This window comes from Protopterus annectens, chromosome 10.part0, assembly GCF_019279795.1.
Source record: "Protopterus annectens isolate FY-2018-M chromosome 10.part0, PAN1.0, whole genome shotgun sequence".
NCBI classification, from domain to species: domain Eukaryota; kingdom Metazoa; phylum Chordata; order Ceratodontiformes; family Protopteridae; genus Protopterus; species Protopterus annectens.
This window is the reverse complement of record NC_056744.1, coordinates 1,803,795,117-1,803,810,050: the sequence shown is the minus strand read 5'-3', so window position 1 is coordinate 1,803,810,050 and position 14,934 is coordinate 1,803,795,117. Positions and strand designations below refer to the sequence as shown.

Genomic DNA, 14,934 nt, shown 5'->3' with positions numbered 1-14,934 from the left:
ATGCAACATGCATAGCAAAACAATACTGTGGCACCCATATTTAGTATTGTAACACTGAACATGCTTCTGTGTCAGCAAATGCATTTCCTTTTGAAATACAAGAGTCATTAGTCTTATGAGTGACACACTTGACCATAACAACTATTTCCCTAGGAAACAGAAGTGCATTTAACGGTCAGTCAACTGACTTTTTTTAATAAGAGTTCCAACTGATGTCATAGACCCACTTTCTCTCCAAAATCACGAACTTCCCCATAAACACGAGTGAATCTGTAAAAATTGTAACTGCTCTGTCTTTTGCTGATTTCCATGTTTCAGAAGACGCATTTCCTTTCAATTGTCCAGTCAATAACACTCTGTTTGCCATACACATGAAAAATGCTGACACTAATAAGAATTGGCATTATAATATAATAATTTATAATATAATTAGAATGTATAATATTATTATATTTTATAAAATATTTATAATAGGAACTGGCATTGCTCCTGTGCCAAACCTGACTGACAAGATTTCGATAACTCAACACACTCCCCCACTCCTTATCTCATTTTCTCCATCTCCTCATTGTTCATTACTACTCAAAAATAAATATATATCAAGGAAATGTCATTTGGTCATAATTATTATTTAATATGTACACACTACTAACTTTATTTTTTCTCACAGTGATCGCCACTGAAATGCTTGTGTTTTACTTTTTGAACCTCTATGTACTAGAAAACTGTACTGAGCACTACTTTGTATAGACTAACTAGAAGATATGTATTCTGCATCTTACTGTATGTATACTATTGTTGTTGTTGTGTTTTCAGCTTTTCCCGGTTAGGGGGTCGCCACAGCAGAACTCCGGTCCGCTAATGATTGGCAGTTGATTTTTATGTGCCGAGTTGCCAGCCCTGACACACAACCTCCAACAAAGGTATGCCCATTCACGCATGTCTCCACGCAGAAGACGCTCTAGCTGAGAATCGAACCGGACAGCATCTTACTGTGAGGTGACGCTACCACAGCACCACCACCACGGACACACTGTATGTATACTATTGTACTATCCATCATTGTATACGGTTTGTATTTCTGTGGAGCTTTTCTCCCCGGGCCTCTGCTGAAAACGGGTTTCTGGCCCAATCTGACTTTCCCCGTAAACAAATGTAAATAAATAAATAAATGTCTTCTCTTTGAACACAGGATCTGCCATAAAATACAAGTAATTCAGGATTTGTTAGCAGGACTCTTTCAGGTGTAAACTAGGAGGAAGCACATGGTTAACCCCAAAAACACAATCATTGGGTTGGCTGTCATCCACCGTAGGGATTACAGAAGCGGGGTTGGAAAAGGACTTCTAAAAACCTGCAAAGAAGTGTTAAGTAAAGACAATTCATATTTAGAGTTGCGACTGAAAAATACTGTGTTTTAGTTCTTAACAAAAGCGCTTCTATGAAATGCCAAATTGCCACAAAAATGTCATGCCAAGAGTAAGGACAGCCACCATTTCTAGTATGCGTTCCATCATGGCCACTGCCCTAAGGTAGTGGGGGAGAGGCTGGGACTGCAGGATCAAGATTACTACTAAAATAAGCGACTGGTCTAAAACTATCATTTCTATGCTGTGCTGATAATCCTACCGCTACTTTATTCCTTTCACAACTATACAGAAAGACTCTCGGAGTAATCAGAAAGCCAAAGAATGGGACGATTTGAAAGTAACGTTTCTAGTTAGACAAAAGCCAATGCAAGTGCTTGGGGTGTCTTTTTTCAATAATTCTAATAAAGGGGTTTACTACTTCTGCATAACTTGAAATACATTGACTGCAATAATATGTCAGTCCGAAAATGGCCTGCAGCTGTTTTAACATCACAGGACATGGAGCAGCTTGAATAGCAGTAGTGCTTAAAGGCAAGCTTCACCGGGATCCTTCTGAAATAAGATGTCCTAAATACTGGACTTGTGGTAGCTGTCACAGGAATAGAACTTATAGTGACTGGAATAGGTCCTAAATGAAAAGTTGTTAATACTATCACACTGTTCTTAAACTTTGTACAAGTGAATATAGATTCCCTTGCCCCATATTACACAGGTTTCTGGTAGAAGACTATTTATTATTCCTTGCTCGACTATCACAGAAATGGCAGGTTCAATTCCTTTCTCTGCTTCTTTTGATAAGGGATACTGAGCTATCATTGGCAGAGATTCTTGAGGCTTTAAAGTAACTGTAACAGGCTCTGCATCCTTTATTATTCCTTTGTCATTGTCATAGGTAGACCACAGCTGTGGGGAAACAAATCACAATAGAGGTCTGTTCTGGTCTAAGCAGCGTGAAGAGTGCAGCTTCATCTGAACAAACATCGACTGAATACAGACTCAAGGGGGTTCATTTGAGATACCTGAAGAGTCCATCAGTAGTACAAAACACACTACATGTTAATGTATACAACAGTGGTACATGCTGTCTCATTTGTTCACTCTCTGACACTGACACACACAAAATTTCATTACTTTTTTTTCTTTTATTTTTTCTCCGTACCAGTCTTGGCAACGGTAAAGTCAAAAGAAAATCTTCACATCTTTACTGCCCTTTTCATTTTATGCTAACAGCAAAGCCACATTCGGTGAACTTAAAATGACTGCCGTTAACTTTTTTATTTCAGTCAGTGCTTTACAGTAGCTTAATATGCTCCGGTGAAGTGGATGACTTGTTTTTATACTGGGTGAAATCTGCACATTAATACTGTGTTGGAGAACATTGTCCAGTGGGGTACTGATGTATGCATGCCCATTATCTAAGCAGGATTAAATGCAGCCTGAATTATCGACTAAACGTTCAGTAAGAGAGTCTTTGTGAATATATATCTTTCTTCTAAAGAGACTAGGGCAAAGCAAAACACTGCACTAAAAATGACTGCATAAACAAGCTGTTAAGGATTGTTTGTAATGGAGCAATATTCTGTGATAACAAGTGGTGTTTTGTGATACCAACTTCAAAGTGGCTACACAAAACAGCATGGAGAGGATGTATGAAAGCTAACAAAATGCTATGTGTAAAATGTCTTTCTTGTGTTTGCACAGTAAACAGTGAGAGAAGCACGGCTGTGTGCAACACATTATTATATGAAAATGTTAATTTAACATTTACAACATATGCACAGATCGGAAGAAATTCATCATCACATACAGGTATACAATGATAAGAATACACTTCACTCATCAAGGTAATCTTATACAATTAACACATTAAGAATCTTGGTATTTCAATAACATTTCACGGTAATCTCAACCACTGAAAGTCTTAGTATGATTTATAGATCTTATTCTGATCACTTCTTTTTCAGTTTTACACTACAACTGCTGTTAAATTTAAGAATTATTTGAATGTAGGAACCAAATTCAATTTCCAGTTTTTTGTAATACTTTTCTAGCTACTGGAGGAAAGACTACAGAACAATTGTTTGGCTTTTACAGATAAAGGAAGTGGAACATTCATTAGTATTACTGATTTAGTTAACAGTTATCAGACCATGACCACTTAACATACTTATCTCTTCTCAATATACATTTAATTTTTCACAATCCATACACAAGTGCGTCCAATCAGCTTGTATATCTTTACATCTCCAACAAAGTGAAGTCATTTTACTAAGCTTAGAGATTTAACAGGGAATAACAAGCATTCTATGCATGTATTTCCACATAAAAAGCTTTCCAGTATAAACATGAAGAAGTTTAACTAACTGACTTAAGTAACAAAGTTTTATTCTTACCATCTATTGAGTCACTCAATCCACTATTATCTACAAAACTCCAGAATTTTGCATCAAAATTATTATTATTTTTTATGATTAAGTCATATAACTTGGACAAGCTTCCTTTGTAGGTCAATCTACCTCTGATGATAACATTCTGTGCAACACATTTTAATGCTACACAGGTACAGGGAAACAGAGTTTAGGAAATACTTTGTATTTAATGGTGGTGCTTGATCACTTGTGAAATTCACAAATATGTTATTTGACTTTGTGCTTTGCAGATAGCATTACTATTACATGCACTCTAATGAAGGGCATGCAGAACCAAGGAACACAGATCCCATTGTTCTGTCCATCACTAACTAAAATACCTTTCCTTCTAACCAGGTGCCTTTAGCATTATATTTCATCTTTTGAGGCTTCCAAAATATTCAACATATTTTATATGAAATGCATATGATATATTCCTGTCTTGGGAGAAATGTCAGTTTGCACTCCTTTGAAATGATACAGGTCTATTCAGCAGATGTAGTCTACTAGAATATTGAGTTCTGGACCACTCCTTCTTTCAAGTGTTGATGTGCTGGACCAAATCGTCTTTCCTTTTGACATAATATTCCTTACACTGTTTACAGCTGACTGGATGTGTATGAATGAACTACCTAAGGCAAATCTGCTGAATCATGGTGGTTGGTCATGCAGCTGCTATCACTTTGGCCACTTGGTGGGTGACCACATGACACACAGCATTGTTACTGTTACATCAGTATGGGGAGACTGTCGCACCTCAGTATAATTACTTCTTTTTTTAAACTGTACCTTACTACTCTCGGTCAAACAGGGTGAACCATTACAGAATTGACATACTTTAAATGATACTAACAAAATCCACCTACATGAGGCAGAATGTTAACCCACATTTTTACTTATTTATTTTTTCCATATTTAGGCTTCTTTATGAGCCTGCCATATAAAAAATGTTTTTTAGCAACTTTTTCTGAAAAATACTGTATATAATCACACTGCTGTAAACATCTTGTCATCACTTTTCAGTTCAAAATAGTCTTCTATATCACTCAGGAGCCCGCAAAATATTGTGAAACAAATTTGTTACATGTTGTGCAGTCCCTTGCCTTAGTGTTTCTTTACTTGTTATAGCCACATAAATAGTACTATAGCTCCATTTAATTTAAGATATTGACAACCCTATGTGGCCTTTCTTCTAGCACATTTATGCATATAGTTAACTGGGAATTAAGCAAGGAAAGAAACAGAAAATAAAGTACCAAAATTGGCTAAAACTGACAATCAGAGGCCATAAACAAAAGAAACTATGTTGTTTATTTTATTATTTGGCTGGGATGAAATGTTATTTGATTAATATATGCTAGATCTTATATTTCTGACATATGGCACAGAAGAAAAAACAGCACTGTGTCAGCATCAGCATCTGTTGTTATATTTAAATGAAGTACCTGGTCATTGTGTGAAGTTATGAACTAGAGACTTCATTTAAACATTTTCCATGGACACTACATAACACACTGGTACATAATATAGGAGGAATTAGTAAGCTGGAGCTACATAGTAGATTCCTTTAAGATGCAGATACTGGTGTTTTGACATTTTCTAGCTGGTAATTCAAGACACAATAAATCTTTTTGTTTGTTTTATTAAGACATCTTTTTTTTTTTACTACACTGTCTTATACCTTGAGTAATTGCTTAGCCCCGATATCTTTTTTGATCAGGGCATTTTCAATAGCCTTTGGAGCATCCAAACCATCACTTGACTGCTCCATCTTCTTGTATGAAAAATGTGACAGTAAATAACATTACCGTGCCACTTTGTGATTTAATGTCAGAGTGCGAAAGCGACATTTCCATGCCACTTTGTGTCTTCACATTTAATGTCACAGGATGTGACAGTGAATAGACATTCCCGTGCCACTTTGTGTCTTCCCATTTAATGTCACAGGATGTGACAGTGAATCGACATTACCATGCCACTTTGTGTCTTCTCATTTAATGTCACAGGATGTGAAATTGAATCGACATTTCCATGCCACTTTGTGTCTTCCCATTTAATGTCATAAGAATGTACCCAGTAATACTGGCGTGCTGCTGTAATAGAAACAGTGCTTTTTCTCTAGAAACTGAAGGTTGACAACCTGCAATGGATATCTTAAGAAAAAATACTGAAAGTTCTTCATACCCAGATCACACCGTTTTCTCTGTTACTTTGGGCATAATTTTGGTGTCCTATTATCGTTCTGTTTGTACGTTTTTAGCTATTTGCCCCCTCCCCGGCTCCCGACCCATACAGGTCGCAGTGTATACTCCTCCCTTCTAGCTTTGCTCTTTAATTCAGGTAATGTCATTTGGTTCATTCTTCATGCTTGTTTCTGGAACCCTTCAGTACTAAAACACGTGGCAGTGGAACGTAGTCTGGGATAAGTACAAGTACACAGGATGGATGCATCGTCTCTGGGACCCTTCAGTACAATGAAACACTGCAGTGGAACGTAGTCTGGTATAAGTATAGGTACACAGAATGGCTGCATTGTCTCTGGGACCCTTCAGTACTATGAAACATGGCACTGGAATGTAGTCTGTGATAAGTATAGGTACACAGGATGTATGCATTGTCTCTGGGATCCTTCAGTACTATGAAACATAGTAGTGGAACGCAGTCCCAGGGATAAGTATAGGTACACAGGACGAATGCATCATCTCTGGGATCCTTCAGTACTATGAAACATGGCACTGGAATGTAGTCTGTGATAAGTATAGGTACACAGAATGGCTGCATTGTCTCTGGGACCCTTCAGTACTATGAAACATAGTAGTGGAACGGTACACAGGACGAATGCATCATCTCTGGGATCCTTCAGTACTATGAAACATGGCACTGGAATGTAGTCTGTGATAAGTATAGGTACACAGGATGTATGCATTGTCTCTGGGATCCTTCAGTACTATGAAATATGGTAGTGGAACGTAGTCTGGGATAAGTATAGGTACAAAGGATGGATGCATCGACTCTGGGGCCCTTCAGTACTATGAAACATGGCAGTGCAACGTAGTAACCAAAAAGGATGACCGTGAATAAGAAAAAAACTGATAGCCAAACCGCAATTCACTGTAAGCAACCAAATAAGAGAACGAGCCAATGGTGTAAGGTTTATTCGATCCACAAATAACAATATACATCATCAGTAGGGTAAAACTAACCTGTCTCACGACGGTCTAATCCCAGCTCACGTTTCCTATTAGTGGGTGAACAATCCAACGCTTGGTGAATTCTGCTTCACAATGACAGGAAGAGCTGACATCGAAGGATCAAAAAGCGATGTCACTATGAACGCTTGGCCACCACAAGCCAGTTATCCCTGTGGTAACTTTTCTGACACCTCCTGCTTACAACCCAAAAAGCAAGAAGGATCGTGAGGCCCCACTTTCACGGTTTGTATTCATACTGAAAATCAAGATCAAGCAAGCTTTTGCCCTTCTGCTCCACGGGAGGTTTCTGTCCTCCCTGAGCTCGCCTTAGGACACCTGCGTTACTCTGACAGGTGTAATGCCCCAGTCAAACTCCCCACCTGACACTGTCCCTGGAGCGGGTCACGTCCGTACGCCCAGGCGCTTGGAGCCAAAAGCGAGAGCCCTGGTGGGGCTCGCATCCCCGCCTCACCGGGTAAGTGAAAAAATGATAGGGGAGTTTGACTGGGGTGGTAAATTGTGTTTAACAGCATTATATAAATACCATAGAATTGTGAAACAATTAAAACACAGAATGCAATAAAATAAGTTAGAGATAAAGCAGGAAATGTACTCCTTTGAACACTAGAATGCTGAATGTGTTTGTAACACCAATCCAGCGTTCCAATGGTAATCACATTCTTCAGGTAGCAAAACACCATTAAGCGAATAAAAGAATTCACATAAAACACAGGAAGCAAACCCTCTATAACACAACACTCAAACTGGATTGCTCTGTTATCTTCTGTTGATTAGATACTTGTTCTCCCCACCTTACTGTATACTCATACTTTTAAAGGAAAACTCCACCCTAGAACTAAAAAAATATGTTTTTTTTCACTCTACCTTTGTTTCCTGGCCTACTTTAACACCATAAAATCACTAAGTGCTTCATTTATAATTTTAGCCTGTTATCCACAACATGGCTACCAATGAGGCTTGATGTATCAATGTGATCTTGTTTCTCTCTCGACCCTTTCTATTTCTCATAATGCTTTGTATGACTCATGCCAGACATAATGAAGTAACTGAATTCCCATGCCATTGACATATAATGGGATTTGTGTGAGTCACTTATCTTCTTTACCTTCTGTAAAAGAACTGCTTCTTTTCCGTCTCTAATCACCCTCATTTATGTTTGGCTCAGACCTTGTTTTATACTATACTTAGTTATCCGGCTACAGCAAGAAAAGTAGCTAAATTGCAGGGCATTCCTATTACCCATCCAATCATCTCTTACAAAGGGACAGTGAGCTGCTCTGTTTACTGTGGAGTGTGAGCCAATTCCAAAGGTGGGGAGTCTCTGGGACATAAATCTGTCCCACCAGCAAGTTCTATTTATGTCACGTCAGGTTGCGGTATTTAGTGTGAGTTACACGTGTAATGTTTCACTTACGAATATGCAGCATTTCTAGTAAAGCAGGGTCCAAGATAGCTTTATACGCCAGATAGAGGTTGCCTCTGAGTAATCTGTATGAAATGGAGTAGAGACAGGGATTCGTACCTATCAGCATAGGGTAGGTGTTTGAGACCCTGAATTTTCCTAGTCAGAAACCTTTGTGATCTCTCCAGCTGCTGCAGGTGTTTGCTGAGGTACATGCTGAAAGGGGCACTGTACCGAAGCATCACCCTGATAGAGTACAAGGAGGGTATGACTGCTTTTTTCCTGGATGCAATGCCTTGCTTATGGGGTGGGCCATATAGAATGCCCTTTGTAATACAGTGGCTATGTGTTGGTCAAATTTTGAGTTGCTGTCAACCTGTGTGCCCAAATCTCTCTTCTCACTACTGAGTGTGAGCTTAGGTCATTGCTGTTGATGTGTTTTTTTTTGCATTTAGTTTGAGGTCAACAGGCAAGATCTCCCTTTAATAAACCCAAAAGTGCTTGGAGACTGCCAATGTCATTGTTTATAAGCTCCATGATAATACAGTGCATTCCCTTGCAGATTAGGCTAGTTACGCTAATGGGTCTATAGTTACCCAGGTCAGTGGTAGAGCCACCTTTGTGCAATGGGATGACAGTGGCTGCCCTCCATTCGGCTGATTCACAAACATTTTAGCATGAGTTGACATTACATCTAACGTACAGCATTCAAACCCACCACTATAATCACCAAAATGAAAATCAAACCATGCAGTTAACAAATGCATGTAAAGCGCGGGAAGCTAACACTACATTTTAATGCCCTCTGCAACCATTACCATACATATGGCCCAGGAATATTTTCTAACATTTCTAAGCCCTTTAAAGGCAAAAGAGACTTTTAGTTTTCTTAATTTAGATGCAATGGTAAACTTACTTTGTAGACGTAATACAACTATTTCCGTAACATTAACAAAGGGGACTAAAGATGGCAGTCCACTTACATGCCTTTGCAAAACACTGAATTTACCAAATGCATAGTATAATAACAACAGATGCAACACCAGACAGGAAATTTTTTAGCGAATTTTAGCTAATCTCCGAACTTCACTATTGTAGGTTTAGAGTGATTCTACTAACCACGTATGAGCTGGCTCAGGGTATCTAACCTATCAGATTGTATGTGTGATGTCAAGTTGTCGTGCCCAATCACAATAAAGGTTTTTTCACCCACACTTGATTGGCTCCCACTGTCACACCCCCAGGTAATCTCATAAAAGGAAATCCTCTGGATCACTCTTTCCATTAAGGAACTACGCTTCGATGGTGATTGTACTTCTGGTACTTTTTACTTCAATAAAGTACGACCTTCTAGAATCTGAACTTTGACTATGTTGATTTTTTGCCACCTCGGCGAGCAGAGCTCCTTAGCCGAGCCACATTTACGTTCTTTTGCCTGTTTTTTCTGTGTGTTTCATCTTTGATTTCTAGCTGCCACACTAGCAGTTCCTCTCAACAGGCGACCTGACCAGCCGGAACTACGACCTGTATACAAAGCCTTTCTAAAGGCTTTACTCAGCCTTCAACCACAAGCGCTTTGGTACGCACAGCCTTTCTCAAGGCTTTACAGGTAGCCCAGCTTCTTCACCAACATCCCACCGTACCTTTATTAAGGCAGCCTACCTGGTCATCCATTTGTTCTTGGTTCCCTAGGGTATTTTATTCGTGGACATTTTTCCTCCTCTGCATAGGAGCTCAAATACCCAAGTCCCACAGACAATCATTTTCCTTCTAGAATGGAAGACCTGAGAAATACCAACTCTGACAGTCCTCAGTCCAAATGTCATTGGTTGAAATGCAGTGATTATTACAAATGTTTTTTCCACATTCACTCCGGTGGCATAGAGGGATAAATCACTATGGCCCAGCTGATGTAAGAGTTTGATAAATGGTTCAGTCGACTGACACAGTGTCAGAGAAAGGATGGGCATCCTCATACTGGGGGAGACTGTGCTCAGTGATACAATCCTGCATGGTTCAAAGAATGCAGCTGCCCTCAAATGTAATCAATGACTATGGGGGGGGGGGGGGATAGAGCATAATCAAAAAACTGTTTTTTTCCTCATACCACACTGCTCATATGTACATACATGTACAGTGTTCAACAACTTCACTGGAAATCGATTAAGATACATCCTGCCGCTCTGAGCCTGTAGTACAATTCTAAGCAACTGTACATTGTCTTAAGTCTTTAATATATTTGTGATGTGTGTTACTATTTTAACTTACTGTATTGTCCTAATGTATAAATGTGGAACTTTTCTCCCTGGGCCTCCACTGAAAATGGGTACTGTAACCCATTCAGACTTTCCCAGTTAACATATGTCAAATAAATAAATAAACAAACAAATAAAAATGATACACGTTCTGTGGAAACAAATTCAAGAAGTATCAACTAATTACCAAAATAATAGCCAGTTTACAGAGTGAAATTTTCTGTTTCAATTCATGGCCAAAGCTACCCCTCCCACCCTCCCTCCTTCAGTCAGTCAGAGTATCACACTGCCTGCCTTGCAAGGTTCAGCTAATTAGTTACCTCGGCTTAACAGTACACCCCAATACAAACACAAATCATTCAACCCGGTGTACCAGAAAAACGGCTCCCTCTTGTCTTTCCTTACAGTACATCCCAATACATACACAGATCATTCAACCTGGTGTACCCGTAAAAGGGGTTCCTCTTGTCTCTCCTTAATCCTGGATTTTGAGCAGCCCTTTCACACTAAACAACTCACAAAATTCATGTATCAGCTCCATGCAGAGACAAACTAACAATATCTGAAAACGCACCTATTAAAATATCCAATCTAAACCGCTTATTTGGCGATAGTGTAGTGTACTGGCTCACCTTCGGTTCTGTGCAGGAGTGGGTGTGGCTCCGTTGATTTGCGTGAAAAGTTGCTTATGAAATGAGGCATGACTGACATGCCATTCATATTAAGCAGTGACAACATGCATACAATGAATGTGGCCGAATGTAACACAATAGTACTATAAAAATATCATGTTCTTTGCTCTCACTAGCTGTTTATCTATGTCACTTATTAAATGTAATGTTTCATAAAGGTGTCACATACACACACAGTTCAGTCACACCTGATGTAGTTATCACAATTCGGAAAAGCTTAGTGAAAATACAGCCATGGAAATGAAAATAAATGCCATTTCCCCAGTCACTTAATACCCCCAAGCATATTCTACTCACTGTCTTGTGTCATTCACAATGGGTGCACTCTAATAATGTAACATGACTTTTTATAACTACAAATTGCTACTGCCGTCTCGTTAAGATATCGATCTGATAACTTTAACCGAGAGTTGTTAACTTCTTTTGCCTCTTAACACAGTACTGTCCATCAGTTCGACTAATTTAATGTGAAAGAGTCTCGCTTGGGAAATGCTTTACACAGTATTATCACAAGAATAGAACCAAATAGAACAGAACATTCAGATATAAATATGATTATAGGCATACTTCTAATCTCTGTTGTCAAAACCTGATGTGATTTCATATTTAGCATACAAAAATTGTGGCATCGTACAATTTGGAAACAGAATAAATATTCAATTTCACACTGGATGAATATTTATACTTCCAGCTGACGTAAAACAACGTGGGAGGGTTTTGGGCGGTCTACTGCGCATCTGGTGAGCCAGGACACTACACTATCGCCGCTTATTCTGTACTTATGTGGAGACAAACGTAACCATATCTGAAAAGGCACCACTAAAATGTAACCAGATCTGAAAACGTACCCATTAAAATGTACAATCAAAACAGTTTACTGTATTATGTGGTGTGGAAAGCAACACTATTTGATTAATTTGTGAACTGTTTTACTTTTTACAGAGGTTTAAATGTTTCTAAGTGCTTCTTTTAATAATGACTACTTCAGAGGCCTCCAGTGGAAGTCTTTGCCTTCTATAACAATGTATTTATTTTGTACATATTTCTAAATGTTTAAAATCAGATATTCTTCAGGTTACTCACTGCATTTCCTTTAGTGACAACTGAATTATTTATTTTCTCTGCCACTTCCTGTGTACATTAGCCCTGCTCAGTTAATGTTTGTAAGACTTCACAATGAGCACTGTTAAAACCAGTTAAACAGGTTTTGTTTGACTTACAAAGCCATGTCTGACCCAGCTCTGTTAGAAGTCTTACATCTAAAGAACTCCCAATCCCTCTGCACCACACGCTCCAGAGACCTCAATCTCATTACCACAATCAACAGAACAAGCTGGAGGGACAGGTTTATAACCCAGAGACTGCCCATGCTATGGAGCAGACTTCCCATACTTGTCAAGCAGAGCACCTCACTGGCCCTCTTCAAGAGATGCCAGGGCACTTCCATGGGCTAGGCTTGTAAAGGCTCCAGGGCCATTAGTGTAGCACACACCTATGAACCATAACACCAAACTAAATTCAGTTAAACACTCTTTGGTGTGAGTACTGAACTTACTGTCTGCTATATATGTATTGTAATGCTCTTGCGACTACCTGTTCTTTCAAATATTTAGGCTTTTAGCTGGGTGATCATCTAAACCTTCAACTTCATATCCACCATGCAAAAGCTAAAATTCAACAAACTTTATTCTGAATTTGAAAGATGTTGCACTTTCTTTTACTTTCAGGTAGAAAAGATACAACTAAAAGAATATATAAGGCTCAGTTTGAGTACAACCTCCCATGTAAAACTCTTATGCTTTAAAAAAAGCCTGTGTTCCCTTTAAATCATTGCGAATAAAACAGGTCATTTTATTTCCCTTGCATCTAGAACTGAACAGTATTGCTCTGTGGTTCTAAAAGTTAAGTGGTTATGGATCCAGCAAGACCCAAACTATTCTTTCATATATCCAGCAGTTCATTTCAAAATCAGAGAAAAAGCATGCAGTCTTAGATGTCAGTCTAATCACATTCCAGTATTGGTCAAAGCCAGCACCAATCGGTTCTCCAAAAATACACAAAACCTTAGTAACCCTCCTTTTAGACTTATAGTTGATGGGTGAGGGTCAATCACATGTGTAAGTGCCAAACACATCGACAACAAACTTAAACCCTTAAATAAAAATGAGCCACATATCTGCCATGGCTCACTGACTTTTTTTGGAGAGTATTAATAGATTGGAATTTAATGAGAATTATACCTTCCTTACTGTGGACATAAAAGATCTGTATACAGTGACACCTCAAGAGCTAGGCATAGAGTGGGTTAGAGAATTTTCCTGATTATGAAAGGTATGGATGACAAAGACATCTATTTAGATGAAACTTTCCTTGAGGTAGTTCTGTCCAATAACTTTATGTTTTTAATGGGGAATTCTTTTTACAAAAAACAGGTGTTGTGATGGGATCTCCCTGTGGTAGTAGCTTCGTTAACTGCATTATGGCCTACTGGGAGAGGGTATTTTATTTGATAATGCCCTGTTCCAAGATCACATAGTCTGGTATACTAGATACCAAGATGACATGCGTTTCATCTGGAAAGGGGAAGTTACAGTAATAGAATCCTTTATTGCAGCCATTACTGATTTGACTGACTTTTTAGAATTCACCTTTCAAGTGGGGATGGAATCCATTAATTTCTTGGAAGTTAATTTAGCAAAGGATAGGGTCAATCGTAGATACAGAACTACCATATACCGGAAACCCACTTATTTTAATGCATTTTACGAGCAGTCACCCTTACCACCAAAAAAGGCAGTTGTTGAAAGACAGGTGGTAAGGGCTGCTAGGATGGTCTCTGCTGATAATGATTATATAATGGAATGTGAACTGTTAAAATCTATGTTCCTAAAGAGGGGCTACCCTGAATGTTTCCTTAACAAATTTTCCAAGAAGTTAATACTAAGAGGAAGTCTGGTCATTTTAGACCAATAGTGCATAAAGGATATGGTGAGACACCGTATGGAGCTATAGAGGAAGCTAACCAAAAGAGGGCGGACCCAACATACAACTTGGGAAGTAGTTTTTTAATTACCTATTCAATAGATTCTAGGAACATCAGGGACATTTTGGTCAAGAATCGGGCCATAATTTTGGAAGACAATAGTCTAAACAAAATATTTGACGCTACTTCACGATTTACTTATAGGAGGGGACCAAACTTGAAATGTCTCTTAGAAAAACAGAGGAAAGAACACAAAGGTTTTACTAATATGAGTAAATCTGACTGTTGCCCACAATGTAAATTTATTAAAATAGGCACTAAACTCTCTATTAGGGATAGAACCTATGCTGTAAAGAGGAAATTCAATTGTGATTCTAAAGAGGTAGTGTATGTAGCTTTGTGTGAAGTATGTACATCATACTATATTGGTAAAATTGAAAGAAAAATCAAACAGAGGATTTATGAACACCAGTACAGCATACACAAGAAAGTAACAACAAACGCGGTGGACAATCCCACACATAGGTTTCAGTTCGCAGTTTTACAGCAAGTCGAACACAGTATGAGGGGTGGCCCATGGAAATTGAAATTAGAAGAATGTCAGCTGATGTG

At 38.6% G+C, this 14,934-nt stretch overlaps 1 long non-coding RNA gene across 1 annotated transcript; it reads right to left on the bottom strand.

Moving 5' to 3' along the window:
- Positions 1-2,492: 2,492 nt before the first annotated feature.
- LOC122814046 lies at positions 2,493-10,344 on the bottom strand. The gene is made up of 3 exons (XR_006366768.1): positions 10,334-10,344; positions 9,740-9,742; positions 2,493-7,315 (listed from the first exon to the last, which is right to left on the bottom strand). It is a non-coding gene; the product is annotated as an uncharacterized LOC122814046 (long non-coding RNA).
- Between the last annotated feature and the right edge of the window lie 4,590 nt (positions 10,345-14,934).